Here is a 15983-nt window from a genome sequence, read left to right on the forward strand (position 1 = left end):
GTGGGGTGGTTGTACAATCATGACTGTCATGAATATGTGTAAATCCGTCATTGCCAAGATGTTGCATGTGATAACTACTAACTCAGCCTCTTTAGTATGTGGTTAATTTTATTGAATCATCAACTTTTTTTTTTCATGTAGTTATTGTGTATATTTTTGTAAAAAATGCATAGATACATTTTTAGGCCGTCTCTGATAAAAAATAAACAAACCCAATTCCTTACACATTAATCATGAGTGAATGAGTAAGTTTATTTTTGTGCTTTCCTCCACAATATTCCAGGTATATATGGTGGTGGTCTACAGATTAATGAATGTTTATCTTATACTAATGATCCCAGGTTCTCACAATGACACCAGGTGCTCACAATGATACCAGGTGCTCACAAAAGGTGATTGTATCCTGCTCCCGTGGCATCCATCTTAACACATGCAAGGGCTCATCAGTTGCTCACGTGAAAATCTTTGGGAATGTAAGTCAAAATATGGTATTGCATCTTGCGTCAGTTTTGTCACAAATACACCACATTTTAAAATATCTTCCATATTAAATATGTGACATATGTTCTACAACACCTCTAATGCTGATTCCAGCCCTGACTTCTCTGTTATTATCATCGTGGTCCTATTGAAATCCTACCCACGATTCTGGGTTCCACAAACGTGACAGCCATCCACGACTTTCATCACATTTGTCTTTCCTCCATGTCAACCTGACATTCCATAGTATAAATAAACTAACATCCATGTCAGTGTTAATTACAACTCATGATGCAGTCATTTCTTGCTACAGAAAGCAGAAAAATCGTGATGCTATATAAGAAACATTCACTGTGGAAAAAAATAAAGATATCTCCTTCGGAGAGGCAATTAGCATTTGTTTGTAATGCTGACATTCCTCCAATGTAAGGCAGTTATTGCATGACCATGTAGATTAATTTTTAATTGTCTGTGATGACGTGCAAGAAACTGGTTTAATGTGACAAGCTCTGTTTGTTGCATATCTTCTGTACGTTTTGTTTGAGGATCCTGTGTCAACCCTGGCGGTGGTTGCAGTGTGATCAGGCGGAATGTGCTTATCGAGTTAACAGCTGGTCACATGTTGTTGTTCTCATGTTGGCTCAAGGTTGAGCTACGGTAATGTGATCGTTACTGTTTCATCCATTGCCCACCTTGTTACCTAAGATTGTCCTCAGTACTATTGAAGGATATGGCCACGTGTTGCAGACTTTGTTTGCTAACTTGTAGAAATGAAACATATGAGTACAAAGTCCTTCCAAGCATGTGTATTTTGTATGTTTATGTAAGCAACAACTGCCTACTACCATGTGTTTGCCACAACTTTGAAAGAAAGGAAATCAATCAGTGTATGTTAGGACTTTGAATGGTCAAAGTTTAAGTTGACTGATCATAGTTTCTAACTTCCTGTCTCTAATTCCAGTTTTCCATATTGAAAGGGAAAGTAGGACTCTTCTTGGAAACACCTGATTGGTTCCAACAAAATATGTTTTCACTAATTGATGTGTTGAGGTTGGATATTATCACTTGACTGATTTAATTATAGATAGTGCCAGTGAAGATTTGGGTTAGAATCGGTCTTCAGCAACCCATGCTTGTTGTAAGAGGGGACTAACGGGACTGGGTGGTCAGGCTTGCTGACTTGGTTGACACATGCCATTGTATCCCAATGCGTTGATTGATGCTCACATTATTGATCACTGGATTGTCTGGTCAGTACTCAAGTATTTACAGACAACTACGTTTTTGATGAATCACTGCTGACTGAGGCTTTAAACTACAACCAATCAACCTGCATAGGTAGATTTTGTAAATTGCAGTTATGGGGAGGTTATACAACATTATTAAGTATTTGAGAGTAACTGTTGGTGGCAAGATACCCTTTCTTTGACCAATAAGGAAAGCAGAGCAGAACTGTCCCCAGTATCTCCATCACATAGGATTGATCTGTTAGATAGTGTCTTGTTCCTAGTACCAAATCTGACTGGTGTTCACACTATCAACCACTGTGTGGTACATAGGTATACCATGCTGTCCCTGTACTTAAACCCATTTCACCTCACCTGACTTTATGATGAGAATGTGATTCTTGTACCTATTTGTCTTTCATATTCAGTGAGCGAGTGAGTTTAGTTTTATGCCACACTCAGTAATATGGCTGCGGTCTGTAAATAATCAAGTGTCTACCAGACAATCCAGTGACCAACAACATGAGCATCGATCTGCACAATTGGGAACTGATGACATCTGTCAACAAAGTCAGCGAGCCTGACCACCCGATCCCATTAATCGCTTCTTACGACAAGCATAGTCGCCTTTTATGGCAAGCATGAGTTGCTGAAGACCTATTCTACCCCAGGATCTTCATGGGTCTATATTCAGTGAGAGTGATGGGGTTAAAGAGTCCGCCCATCATGCCATAGACACAAGTTTGATTCCCCACATGTGTACAATATGTGAAGCCCATTTCTGGTATCCCCTTGCTGTAATATTGCTGGAATTTTGCCAAAAGTGGCATGAAACCACTCTTTTGCTCACTGTCAATATGGATTGGGACCTTCTCTGATGAGAAAGAATGAAGATGGTGTTATTCCACATCAGGTGAAAAAGTGGAGAGGTCCATATGAAGAATAGATCAAGATCAGTATTTATATGTTGCCAGCTCAGTTCAGCAAGGAAAAAAGTTGTTTGTAGATATGTTACTCTTAGTAATATGAGATCTTGTTGACAGTGGGGGGATCTTGTTCTCCCAGAAGTGTCATCTTGCTGAATGTGACCTTCACCTGTGATCTATAAAGGGAGAACATTCTCAGAATTTCCTGTTGGTTTGCCAGGCATAGTTTGGGGGAAAGAAAAAAACCAAAAAACTATTGTGGTGATGTGAGCAAGGTATTATTTTTAGTAGTAGGAAAGTGGGATAAATAACCTGTTCAGCAGCATTCATTCTCTTCCCACAGAGGTTACTTGTCATATCTTCCTACCAACCTCTGTTATAATACGGTCATATTTCGCGGTTCTCATAAAATCCCCCAACGGCAAAAAATGGCCGCAGATTTATCTCCGTTTTTTCTGTCCAATCAGAACACGTGTTACATCGACTTAGATTCAACTTGACAAATGCAAGCAATGTGGAGAAACGAAAATGACATGACTGAGTTCTGTCTAGAAGAAGCATTTGAGTATTGCGCTCAGGAAGAGGTTCTAGTTTTCACGATGCATCCGGAAATTACCAAGATCTTTCAAATGATCACTTTTGAAACAAGGTCGCTGATTGCACTACTAAATCTGATTGCCTCCAATCACGAGTCTTGAATACTTGAATACACCATGAAAGGGTCGTATTAGAACAGAGGTTATGAAGGAAGATGTGACAATTAACCACTGTGGGAAGAGAATGAGCAGCATTGGGCATAGAGAGTTCATAGGTGGGTGGCCATGTGTGTCAGCTTATTTTCTGTGAGTTTTCTCTTTCTGACCCACAAGGATGCACATGTGATACATGTGAGGCAAGTGTGTTTGTTCAAAATTGCCTGTGTTCACCTAGCAGGAATTGGGTACCTGGTGAGATACATCATGTGACTATAGCCTTCTTGTACATACAGGCAGCTTGGGTTATCCGGGGTAATAATGTGTTAGTGCTTTGAGCATGTACAAGTGTGTGGAAACAGCCCTCCCCTCCCCCTTGATGACACACCCTATAGGACATTGGTATAAACTCCAGGAGCTAAAGTTTTCAGTAGCATTGACAACCAGCTTTTGACAAGAGGACTGTCATTGAGTTGACAGTTGGATCAGGGTTCCTTTCCTCTGTAGTAATTGTACCCAAAAGGGAGTCAACAGACCATCATTTATCTGAAGATTCTCAACTGGGAATACCTTAAACAACATCTTAAGTTTCACATGGAGTTCACACAGAACATGAAACAAATATCTAGAATGGACTCTTCTATGGTAACCATAGACCTGCCAGATGTGTATCTACAGTTTGTTCAGCTTGACCTGATCAAGTGGGTACTACTGCATTCCCTGACCCTGTCACAACTGGTTGGGTCTATTATTATCAAAGGGTGCACCTTTGTCAGTTGATTGTCAACATGTCCAAACATTCAAGAAAAGAAATCATCAGCAATGTCTTAACTTGAAAAAGAAAAAAAGAAACAAGTGGTTAAACTTTCCAATGTATGCATGAAATTTGTGCCATTTCACAGAACTTTATCAAAGCAATATTTGACATAGGTTGAGTTGGAATTTGTCCCCCAGAGGATTGTTATTGAGAGCTTAGATTCAAGATAAGTTAAAGCAACCTTCTCACACTTTGTCAATGGATGTTGTTACTAGGAATTTACACATCTATGCAAGATCTCACATCTTATGTCTACGGAAGCGGATTAGGGCCACGGTGAAAATTGTTTTTAGTGTCTTTATCTCCTACGTGTGAGATACTATCTTACGTAGGAGTTTGTACTTAATATCTTCTACTAGGAGATGCTCGATATATGTTAATATATATTAATCTGAAATGGAAATAGAGTGTACAGCCATGTGTTTCATTTATGTTTAGAGTCTACAGTTATATGTTATAGATGTGTAAATTCCTAGTAACAACAAATACTTTTCCATTGACAAAGTGTGAGAAGGTTGCTTTAACTTATCTTGGATCTAAGCTCTCAATAACAGTCCTCTGGGGCACAAATTCCAACTCAACCTATGTCAAATATTGCTTTGATAAAGTTCTGTGAAATGGCACAAAATTCATGCATACCATTAGAGTCTACTGTCATGTGTTTCATTTGCCCTAAGAGTCTACTGTTTCCTTCACCATTAGACTCGTGTGTTCAATTATACTACCCCTCAAAAAAGTTTAGACTCACTAGTGTTAATGTATCCGCATACTTCACGCAACTGTTCTAAACTAGATTTTGCAAAACATTCAATAGTGTTTGAAGGTACTGTTTACTCATGAAACAAATAATCATACTCAGTGAAAAATGGCAAATTCTTATAAAAACATATACCAAACCACAGCAGTTCACATGCACAATATTTGCACATTCTTTTCAGCATATAATCACACTTCATAATCCGAACCTTTAAAAGGATATATTAAGTACTACATGGCAGATAGTATGTCCTACGTAGGAGATAGTATGTCCTACATATCAGATAGTAAGTCCTACGTAGGAGATAGTAACACACAAAACATTTTCACCGTGGCCCTACTATGCTTCCGTATATGTCTGCATCGAACATACATATAAAATTTTATCAACCACCATCAAGGGACACTGGTCGATGTCATAGTGCTCACAGGTGTAGTGTTCAAGGATCTCATGTAGTGGAGCATTCACAACATTAACCTAGGGACTCCAATCAGGATGTCACTACCAGACTGCCACATGTGTAAATGAGATTTTAGTACATAATCAGGACATGTGATTGATCCAGTTTAGATTCGTTTTGCAGCCACTAAGCACATGAAAACTCAGGAACTTTGTATTCACTGTCAGATAACCACGAGTAAGCTGATCGCAGTGTGGGATTAATGAAACTGATTAATGAGTTATTTTAGTAATCCATAGCAAATTAGGTATGTCTGACGGTCAGATTATCAAGGCCAGACAGCCAGGATTTCTTCAGTGCTCATCATTAATAGCAGATAAATTATTGGAATAATGAGTGTCGGATTTAAGTGACTTCATTGAGTGTAACAACAGAAAAAGGGATTATGGGAAAACATACCACTGTAAGACAGAGTTTGTTGTACCTTATAGTCAAAATGACCTACCCCATGAATATATTTTCATGTGCCCTTTTTTTCCAGATTTGCATTATTTGCACATTCACAGAAAGTGCATTTCGAACACATAATGTAATACTGCAAAATGTTCTTAGGTAATGAATGCTTACTAGAACATAGATCATTGGTAAAATTTGTGATACCTTTTGATGCATGAGTGTTACAGCTGAACTTACATCCCAGTGTTACGTCCCAGCATGTCTGTGTCCAGTCACATACAGGTGGTGAGGTAGCCAAGTGGTTAAAGTGTCCACTTGTCTCGCCAAAGACCCAGATTTGATTTCCCACATTGGTACAATGCATGAAGCCCATTTCTGGTGTCCCTGCCATGATTTTGCTGGAATATTGCTAAAAGCAAAACAAAACAAAACTCATTAACTCCAGTCATTTATTTTTCACCTTCAGAATGTGATGTCTGTGACCTTGAAGTGAAGTTAGTGTTGTTGTTTAAGCTGAGTAGATTGGACAAGTGCAGCAGATACATGAGTAAATATACTACTACTATTGCTACTCCTGCAGCTGGTGCTGCTACTACTATTGAATCTCTTTAGTTGGACACCTAGCTTTTTCGTTAAGACAAGTATTTTTGGATGGAACTTGCCCTAAAAACCTGTGTTTTTTTTTAAAAGAAGTCGGAAGGATCGGGAACAAATATAAACCACATTTAGTGTTATTTAGATATTGGTATAAATGTAGCCTTTAGATAAGTATGTACAATACTGTTACATCTCTTCAGTTGAACACTTGGCATTGAGCAAGAGCTAGGATTCTTGCTGGAACTAGTTCTACAAACCTGTGCTTGTTGCAAAACAAGTCTGAGGGATTGGACTCAATCATGTGGTTGACTGCACAGCATTATAACCTGATTGTACGGGAGATATGACATCACCCACAAGGTTTAGTCAGGACTCAATTATTTACAGATCGTCAAGTTAGAGCTTGAGTATTTTTTATTCCCTGCAACAACAAAGTTGAAGGAGATGTAGAAGCGAGTTCCATCTGTCTGTACATCTGTCCGTGTGTCCGTGACCCGTGGAGGTCCAGGGGTAGAATAGGCCTTCAACAACCCATGCTTGCCATTAAAGGCGACTATACTTGTCATAAGAGGCGACTAACGGAATCAGGTGGTCAGGCTCACTGACTTGGTTGACACTTGCCATCGGTTCCCAATTGCTCAGATGGATGCTCATGTTGTTGATCACTTGATTGTCTGTTCTAGACTTGATTATTTACAGACCGCAGCCATATAGCTGGAATATTGCTGATTGTGGCATAGAACTAAACTCACTCACTCACTCACTCACTCACTCACTCACTCACTCACTCACTCACTCACTCACTCACTCACACACTGACTCACTCACTCACTCACTCACTCTGTATGTCCACAGTACATTGTCCAAAGCATATCTCCAAAACTATTCGTGGTAGCTTAACCAAACTTACATCAAATATGATCCTTGGGTGTGACTTTGGGGGTTTAAACGCAGATGTGAATATTATTGTTTGCAGTTTACTGTGGAAACACGATTTAAGCTGTGACTATGACTGATGATAAGGATGTCATCTTGTTGGAAACAGATATTCCAAACTATACAAACCAGCTTAACCAGACTTGGCACATATGTCAGTTATGATCCCTAGATGCGTCTTTCGGCAATTAGACCCACATACGAATTTTATTTCTTGTGGTTTCTATGGAAACATGACTTAGGCTGTGGCTTGGAGGCTGTCATCTTGTTCGCAGATGTTATCAAACTTGTTACATGTTTGCCATGTCCACCAAGATCCCTAGATGTGCGTTTTGGAGGTTACACCAGTGTGAAGTTTAGTTTTTGTAGTTTTCATGACAAGTTTGACATTGACTGAAATTGTTGGTTGTGCTGTTTTCCCGAGCAGAACTTTAAAACCGCGCTCTAATTCTTCACCAAACTTGGCACATAGATAAGTCTAGTGGTATAGTGGTGCCTTTTGGTATGTTTGGATTTCTGAATGAAATATTTTGAGTTTCCATGGCAACAAGTTCAACCTTGACTGAATTTGGTGTTAGTGTTCTTTTCCGGAGCAGAACTGTAAAACCTTACAGTACTCTCCTCACCGTGCCATATGCACACCGAAACACTGGCATCCTGTGAATCAATAAAATGATGCATGTGTTTAAATAATGTGAATGCAAATGTAGGAATGATAATGCATGCATTTATTAATGCGACAAGGTAAATCAGGTCATTGTTGACTCACTAATGACAATACTCACTAATTTTGGATATATAATTGATCCATCTCTAGTGTAGACATCTTAATCCCCCTGAACACATGGACATTTGGATCAAAGATGTCTTTCCTTTCAAATGTTAGTTTTAGTAATAGACAGTAGAGAGGATGATCTCTGTGACATTCAAAACTCAAATAGTATATAACAGCGTTTGGATGATGTATCATACATCATACTGCAGACAACTATTAACTGTCACAAAGCGTCCACCAGTCAGTCTTCTGGACCCAGCTACTGCGGTACTCAGAAGAATTTGCTTATATGGAGGCTGCAAATAATGCTATTATAACCTCAACTGTTTCAGAAGATCATGTAATCTCCCGACATGGCATCAAAAGGAAGCGAAACAACAACAATTATTCTCCAGAAACCAGCAAATAAGCAAATAGCAAACTAAGCTTTTCAACATGGTTTCACTTGCTGTGAGGCACTTGAGTAAAGAGTTGGATTTTAGCATCAGGGAAAGTACAATACAGGTCATGAAGAAATCCTACCTTTCTGAAGTGTCAAAATAAGCATCTGAGGAGCTTCTTGAAATTGCACACAAAAACTGTGGTCACCCACTGCTTATAGGAAACCTGGACAGACTTGTCTATGAACATTTACTGGATGTTTTTGCTGAACATTGTTCCTAAACAAGAAACATTTTGAAGCTGGCATTGTTCCAGCTGTGTACACTGGCAAGTCATAGACGATGGACCTATCAGCGAATGAAATTGAATGAATTGAAAGGGCTAATGAAGGGACAGTTCACTGAGTGGTATTCTGAAAAAGTGGCAGCTAATCTGAAAAAGATCTGAATCTGTCAAAAGAAGACAACCAAAGTGTTGATCTGAGGATTAGCGGCATGAAACCTCTTCATGCTCGATGAATGCAAAAAGCAGTTGAAAAGGTGAGCAGGAATCGTGACATAGTCTTGCATGGATGGCATTTGACAGGTCTGCTGGACATGGTCCAGTGAATTCACATAATATAAAGTAATTCAAAGACTTTACTCTGTTAGGTGATTTGTGCTTAGTCTTTCTGCCCCGGGATGTATTTTCCTTGTTGAAAAATATATTGTCGATGTCTGTCAATAAAGGAGTTTTTGTGAATTAATCATTCGTCTTTGTTCTCTGGAACATTGTGACACAAATCATTATACCTAGTGCAAAGGGCCATATAATGATGCAAGATTTATTATGTGTTTCAGATATAGCTGCAATTTTCACATTGATAAGTATCTTGCATTATTTTATTGATTTACAGTACTGTAATGATCATAATTAGTAGACATATTCATAAAGGGTATTTTGCCGGGGGTGGGTGGGAGGGGGGGTCGGTGCTGATGACTTTGTCTTCTTGTTATGACATGAAAACCTTTGTTGTTTGTAATATGTGTGAGTTGATGCCTCAGCTATTGTGTGTTGTGCGGTATAGATGGAATATTGCTGAATGCAGCATAAAACTCAACTCACTCACTCACCTTTAGTTCAGTGTTGACTGGACAGATATATAAGAAGTGGTATTCATTTTCAATTATGTATTAGTTACACATTTTGCATGTTCTTTGTTCCCAGGAAATGTTATAGTAACAACCTCTTTCAGTTTCTAAACTAAGGGGAGTTAGTGATTCTTCAGCTATAGTGTGTTGCAGTGTTAACAAACTGTTGAATTGTTCTGGTTAAAGTTAGATTGCTAAAAAGTTACATCATGAAAAAAGTGTTTTAGTGCTTTTACCACAGCATTCACTTGAACAGGTAAACAGTGCTTCCCTGATGAAGGGAGAGTAAGCTGTTAATGTATTGACAGAATTAATGTGTGTGTGTGTGCTTACCTGCCCCAGAGATTACTTGTCTCTTGTTTGTAGGTTGTTAAATCCATTTTTGAAAACCTGTTGACATTTGACACATAAATTGTCAAAAAATGTTTGAATTGAATTTTCTATTTTTTACAATATCTTCATTGGAGACAAAGGTCTAACCCTCAATTCAACACTGACCATTTGGAATCTTCTTGGCACAGTGATAGTACACAGCTCAACATTTGTATGGGTAATCCTACAGGTCATTCAAATTAAATATGAGGGCAGTGAGGGAACCTAGTGGTTAGAGCATTTGCTTGTCACACCGAAGAACCGGGTTCTAATCCCCACATGGACACAAAATGTGGGGAGATACAGTTGACGCCTTGTCCGTCTGTCCATAATCATTTTGTTTCCGGAGCATACCTCCTCAAAAACCGTTCATTATTTTTCGACCAAAATGACATGAAAGTATACTCGTGCCTTTTGCTATTTACAGATTTTTGGCATTTTTATTTTGTTTTTGTTTTTCATGGAACATTTTGGTGTTAGTCTATTGGTGGTGTGTGCTTCATTTCCAGAGCATAACTCAAAAACTGTTCAATATTTTTCTGCAAAACTTGGTAGATATACCAGTCAGAACCTAAAGTGGTGCCTTTGCTATTTACAGGTTTTTGTGATTCATCATTTTCTGGCTTTCCATAGAAACGATTCAGACTTAATCTCAAAATGGAGTGATGGGCTTCGTTACCAGAGCACACCTCAAAAACAATTTAATATCTTCCACCAAAACTTGGCAGATATGTGGGGCAGACCTCAAAGTGGTGCCTTTTGCTATTTACAAAGGTTTGGCATTTTTATTTTTCCTGTTTTCTGTGGAAACAATTTGGACTTAGTTTTAAAATGGAGGGATGGGCTTCATTTTCGGAGCACAACTCGAAAACCATTTGATATCTTTCAACAGATCTTTGCAGATATGTGAGACAGATATTGAAGTGGTGCCTTTTGCTGTATATACAGATATATGGCACTTATATTTTTCATGATTTCCATGCAAAAGATTCAAACCTAGTCTAAAAAAACATCAAGCAACTGTCAGATGATTTGTTTTTTCAAATATTTGGGAGCAGGCAGAGATGTGCCATCTTCCGATGACACTTGTTGAAGTACTTGAAATATGTTTAATGTGTAAAAGATTGTTGTCAAAATTGTTTCTACGACCCATACTATGTACACATTTGGCAAGTCAGCCATACTATGTACTATTTTGTGCCGTAGGTCATATGGCCCTATATATGCAAATCTCTCTCTCTCACCCTCTCACATGCTCTTTCTCTATCGTACTTTCACACTCTCACTGCTTCACCTTCCCTCTCTTACTCTTTCTCTCACACTCTTTCTCCCTCACACTCTTTCTCCCTCACACACTTTAACTATTTCTCTCTCTTTCTCTCTGTCTCTCTCTTTCACCCTCTTACTCTCTCTTCTTGATGGGCAGATATTCTGAAACTGTATGATGTTTGTCAATGTAGTCATAATGGACTCTTTACAGTGATTAAAGACACTATAATAATTATACTGGTTGTATTATTATATCCTAACAGACATTAGTGAATTCCGCTGTGTTATTTGAAGTGTTTTGTAACAGCCATCACCATTAACACATCTCAATGAGAGCTGGTGCTGTTAAGTGTTTGAAAATTACCTACTGTTTACACATGCATTAAGGGAAGTCTTCAAAGGTTGGTGTTGCTGCAGTATTTACCTGGTACATGATAGGTCAGTACAGGTTTATATCAGTGTGCTTGTGCAGATCAATAGGCAATGATACAGCCATTAGTGATAGTGTTTATGCTTCATCACCTGATTGTACTGTGTGGGAGATGGCACCGAAACTGCAGACATATGTAGTTTGTCATGGATCATGATCACTGTTGTGAGTGATTTAATAGTTTTATTGAGTGTGAGTCATTATATGTGATGAAGTCGTTAAATGTGAGAATGTGTCATCAAATGAGTGAGTGGGAGGATTGTTTAGAATTTGAGTTGTTGAAAGTATGAGTTAGCAGCAGACGACATTGAGGATCTCAGACACTTCATATAAAACATGCTCTGGCAAAACTCCTTGTGATCGGTGGACCAGGTGTGGCTCATTGGGCTCTGTCTGACACTGGGGACACTTTTTAATCAGTGTATGTAAAGAAATTTAGCTTATGGGTAAGACAGCTTATCTGAATACCATCAGTTGACATTCTTGGGAATAGAATCAAATTGGCATCCATATGTTATTCTGGCCTTTGCATTGGTTTCACCTTAGTCATAAACATCTGAAACCCGGATGTATTGAGGTTTCCTGCCACATCAAGATCACTGCAATCCTGCTGACCTTGGCCTCGGATGACAAGACTTTGTGGATGATCAACTTCTTTGTTTTCACAGTAGCGACATTTTGTTATTGATTCTTATACTGTTTTCATTATCTTGATGTTAATGTATCTCATCTTGTAACTTTCTTCAATGCTTGTTATCACACGTCTGCTATTGTTATCTCATTATCATATGCACATATGTGTTCTGTATAATATGGTGTACCCCATCATTCCCCCATATGCTTGAAAACAGTATACAGTAACAGTATGTCCAGAAACATCTTTATTTTGAAAATAAAGAAGTTGAACATCCATAACTTTTTGTCATCTCTATACCACAACATCTAAAATGCGAATCAAACAAATCATTGATGACCAGTGTCAGAGATCTATCAGTTCCAGTGTCAAAGAATTAGTCGTCTGCTCACAGAGCTTGACCACCAATCGTAACTGGTTTTCACACTAAACAAAGGGTACAGGAAACTGACTGACCTAGAAGTCTGACTGAGTCCTTTCACAGGAAATAGTATTTTATTGATCATTAGCTGCATGGTACTGGAGCCCCATGTGGATAACACTTGACACCCTGGCCTGTCGTATGTCTACATTTACTGAAAGACAGCAGGGAAATCGACAAGCGTAAGTGGGTGTCAATCCTGGTTCAAAATAATCTCAATGCCTGATAGTTGATAGACTTAATGGGCACAGCTTTTAACGTGCTTATCTCTGTGTCCTCAAAACACCTATAAACCATTACCCCAGGAAAAAACCTATTGACATTTGTTGGACGTGGTCCTACGGGACCTAATTATTCTCAACACTTTTTGTGTTTTTCTTCCATGGACATCTTCACTGCTATTTCCTTTCTGTTTATTTCCTCAATGCAGTCAATACATCAAAGTCGGTTCTGTGATTTGGCGGCAATGCTGTAAATCCCTTAATAATTACTCGAAGATTTGAAATCAGAGAGTGGATTTGGTAGATTCTGGCCATTCTAATGAAGTCTGCCCTACAACTTCTCACTGGATGGTGTTAATGGGCATTTGTTATAGGTCTGGACTTCTTGCCTCAAAGACAGAAGGATTAGGAAGGCTGACGTTTTGGGAGAAGGGGAAGAATTTATGACATAACCTCTCCTGCTATTGGGTCAGTTGTGGCTTGTGTCTATACTAAAGTGTCACATGCTTCTGCCCCTCCCTCAACCTGCTGACGATCTGAGTTAGAACTGCTCTTTGTATGATTTGACTAACAGTGTTAGTTAACTTAGTGGATGCAACTCGAAAGAGGATACGGACAGGATTGGAAGGTCAGACTTGCTGACTCAGGTTGTGTGTTTGGTCATATCCCATGTTAGTAGATCTATACTTACAATGTCAATCACTGGCTTGTCTTGATACTGATTTATGGTTTAAACTTATTTCGCCGAAACGTGCAGAAATCTGGATAGGCGAACAAGCCAAGTGACTTTTGTTTACGCCGCTTCAGTAAATGAAATTATTCCAGTAGCTGGATACACTAATGAAATAGTTTGACAACAAAGAATAATATTCAGACCAAATAACTTTCGATTATTGCTTGGTGATTGTTATACTAGTAACCAAGCAAGGTGCTGCAGGAAATCAAGTAATATATCAAGCTTGTTTTACATTGAAAATACATGTAAAGGGGTGATAATAACTGAAACCAGTTACTTTTTGAAATGAACTGGAGTAGTGAGTTGAGACTGTCACTACTTGTTGCGTTATTTAATGCGCTGTTAATGTATAATGTAGTTTTAACATCACATCCTTGAGTATAAAAATGCATAACATAATAGCACTTGGTAAAAGTGATTGAGAATATCTTTGCGTTCAACAGTTAATAGTTTCAATGGAAGTACTATTCCTAAAATGATATTAGCTTTGTTCAAATACTCTACCTGGTACAAGATCGTTCACATAATCTGGAGTCAGGTGATGATACATTTTTTTTTATAAAAAGTTACGAGCTTAGGGAGATATCACCTTCTTTCATTCTGATGATATTGTCTCGATACTGGTGATATGGTCTCGATACTGGTGATATGGTCTTGATACCGATGATATTGTCTCGATACTGGTGATATGGTCTTGATACTGATGATATTGTCTTGATACTGGTGATATTGGCTTGGTACTAATCATAATGTCAGAATAGTACAAAAGAAGATATTTCTTATGGATGTGGAAAGGGTTTTGTCATTTCTGTTGTAAAGACTCGAGTATCCATAGACCTCCATCATATACAGTGGACATTTGCTGAGTGTGACATTAGACCAGCACATGCTCAGACCATGGTGGTATTACATGTGATTTGGCAAGCTTTCTATCATCCTTGATCTGGCAGCGTTACATGTATTTTCAAGTATTTCACCTTAGTGGAGACCAGTGAAGATATGAGTTATAAGTAGCGTTCAGTAACCCGTGCTTGTTGTAAGAGGCTTGATCAGGTGGTCAGGCTTGCTGACTTTGTTAACTCATATCATTGTTTCCCAAATGTGTTTAATGATGCTCATGCTGTTAGTCACTGGATTTTCTGGTCCAAACCCGACTACTTACAGACACTGACACATAGCTGGAATATTTCGGGAATAAGTAACTGAGTACATATGTTGAAACTATTCTGCAAAACATATTTCTGATAATGTCTTATTTTCTCCTGTTCTTGTGCATGCCCGAAAAGTGTCAGATGTCACATCAGCTTATGACAGCAGGACATGTGTCAGTGTGTCATTGTTGTATGAAACATGCTAAAAATGCAACACTTTTGTGTATTGTTCACTGATGTGGAGTGAAGTTATATGTGATTTCTGTAGATGTTAGCAAATGAAAATTAATAAAAAATGGTCGACGCATTCTATTATAACTCTTTTTTTGTTTTGTTTGTTTTATTTGCCTGTAAACTGGTTATTTACTTGGCAGATTTTGTGCTAATACTCACCTTACCTTGGGTTCTGCCCAACAGTAATGAATAACACAGATAATAGGCTGTATGTTTTCAGTGCAATATCATGCAAATTGATTTTTTACAGTAGTCATCAAAATAAGAGGTAAATGGTATCAGCGTATCTAATAAATATGTTTTGATCAGACAATGTTCAGCCTAATGGTCAATAGCATGAGCATTGAACTATATAAGTCCTGGTAATATATACCCAACCAGGTCAAAGGCCAGTGCTGGTATTTAAGACATGCCTGGTGCAGGAACTACCCTACTGTGGTTTTAATATCCCCATGTAATATCGCATCACCAGTTCGAGATTAAGGATGTTGCAGGAACTTGAAGAGTGACCACCATTTGAAGATGGTTGAAGACAGCCTGTGTATTGTAAAAATTGATTTCTATGGCACCTGGCAGCTTAAAGCTTTTCAACTGTGCATCACAAAGTGTAGGACAGATTATTACCCTGATAACCCAAGCTGCCAATGAGGTTCTGGAAGGTTATGGTCACATGAGTTATCCCACTGGGTACACGTTTTCTGCTGGCTGAACAGACCAACATTCGGTTGAAAGATGTTTGGTGGTTCTTTTCAAAATAAAGTAGGCGTCCGTGTAAGCTGCACATCTTCCCCAGTCAAAGATCACACAGGAAGTTCTCTTGAGATAACAGAACATTTCAAATCCACAAGAAATCATTTCGTTCTGTTTGGTCTCAAACGCTTGTTTTGTGACTGTGCAGTTTCACTTTTTTTCAATCTAAAACCATCAAAGAGTTGCAATAAT

General features: G+C 38.5%; 1 protein-coding gene across 1 annotated transcript in view; it reads left to right on the plus strand.

Moving 5' to 3' along the window:
• LOC137284682 (G protein-activated inward rectifier potassium channel 3-like) overlaps positions 1-15983 on the plus strand; it is a 237058-nt gene that overhangs the window by 45692 nt on the left and 175383 nt on the right. The gene's annotated exons all lie outside the window — the stretch shown is intronic.

The sequence above is a fragment of the Haliotis asinina genome, chromosome 5, assembly GCF_037392515.1.
Source record: "Haliotis asinina isolate JCU_RB_2024 chromosome 5, JCU_Hal_asi_v2, whole genome shotgun sequence".
Classification (NCBI taxonomy): Eukaryota; Metazoa; Mollusca; class Gastropoda; order Lepetellida; family Haliotidae; genus Haliotis; species Haliotis asinina.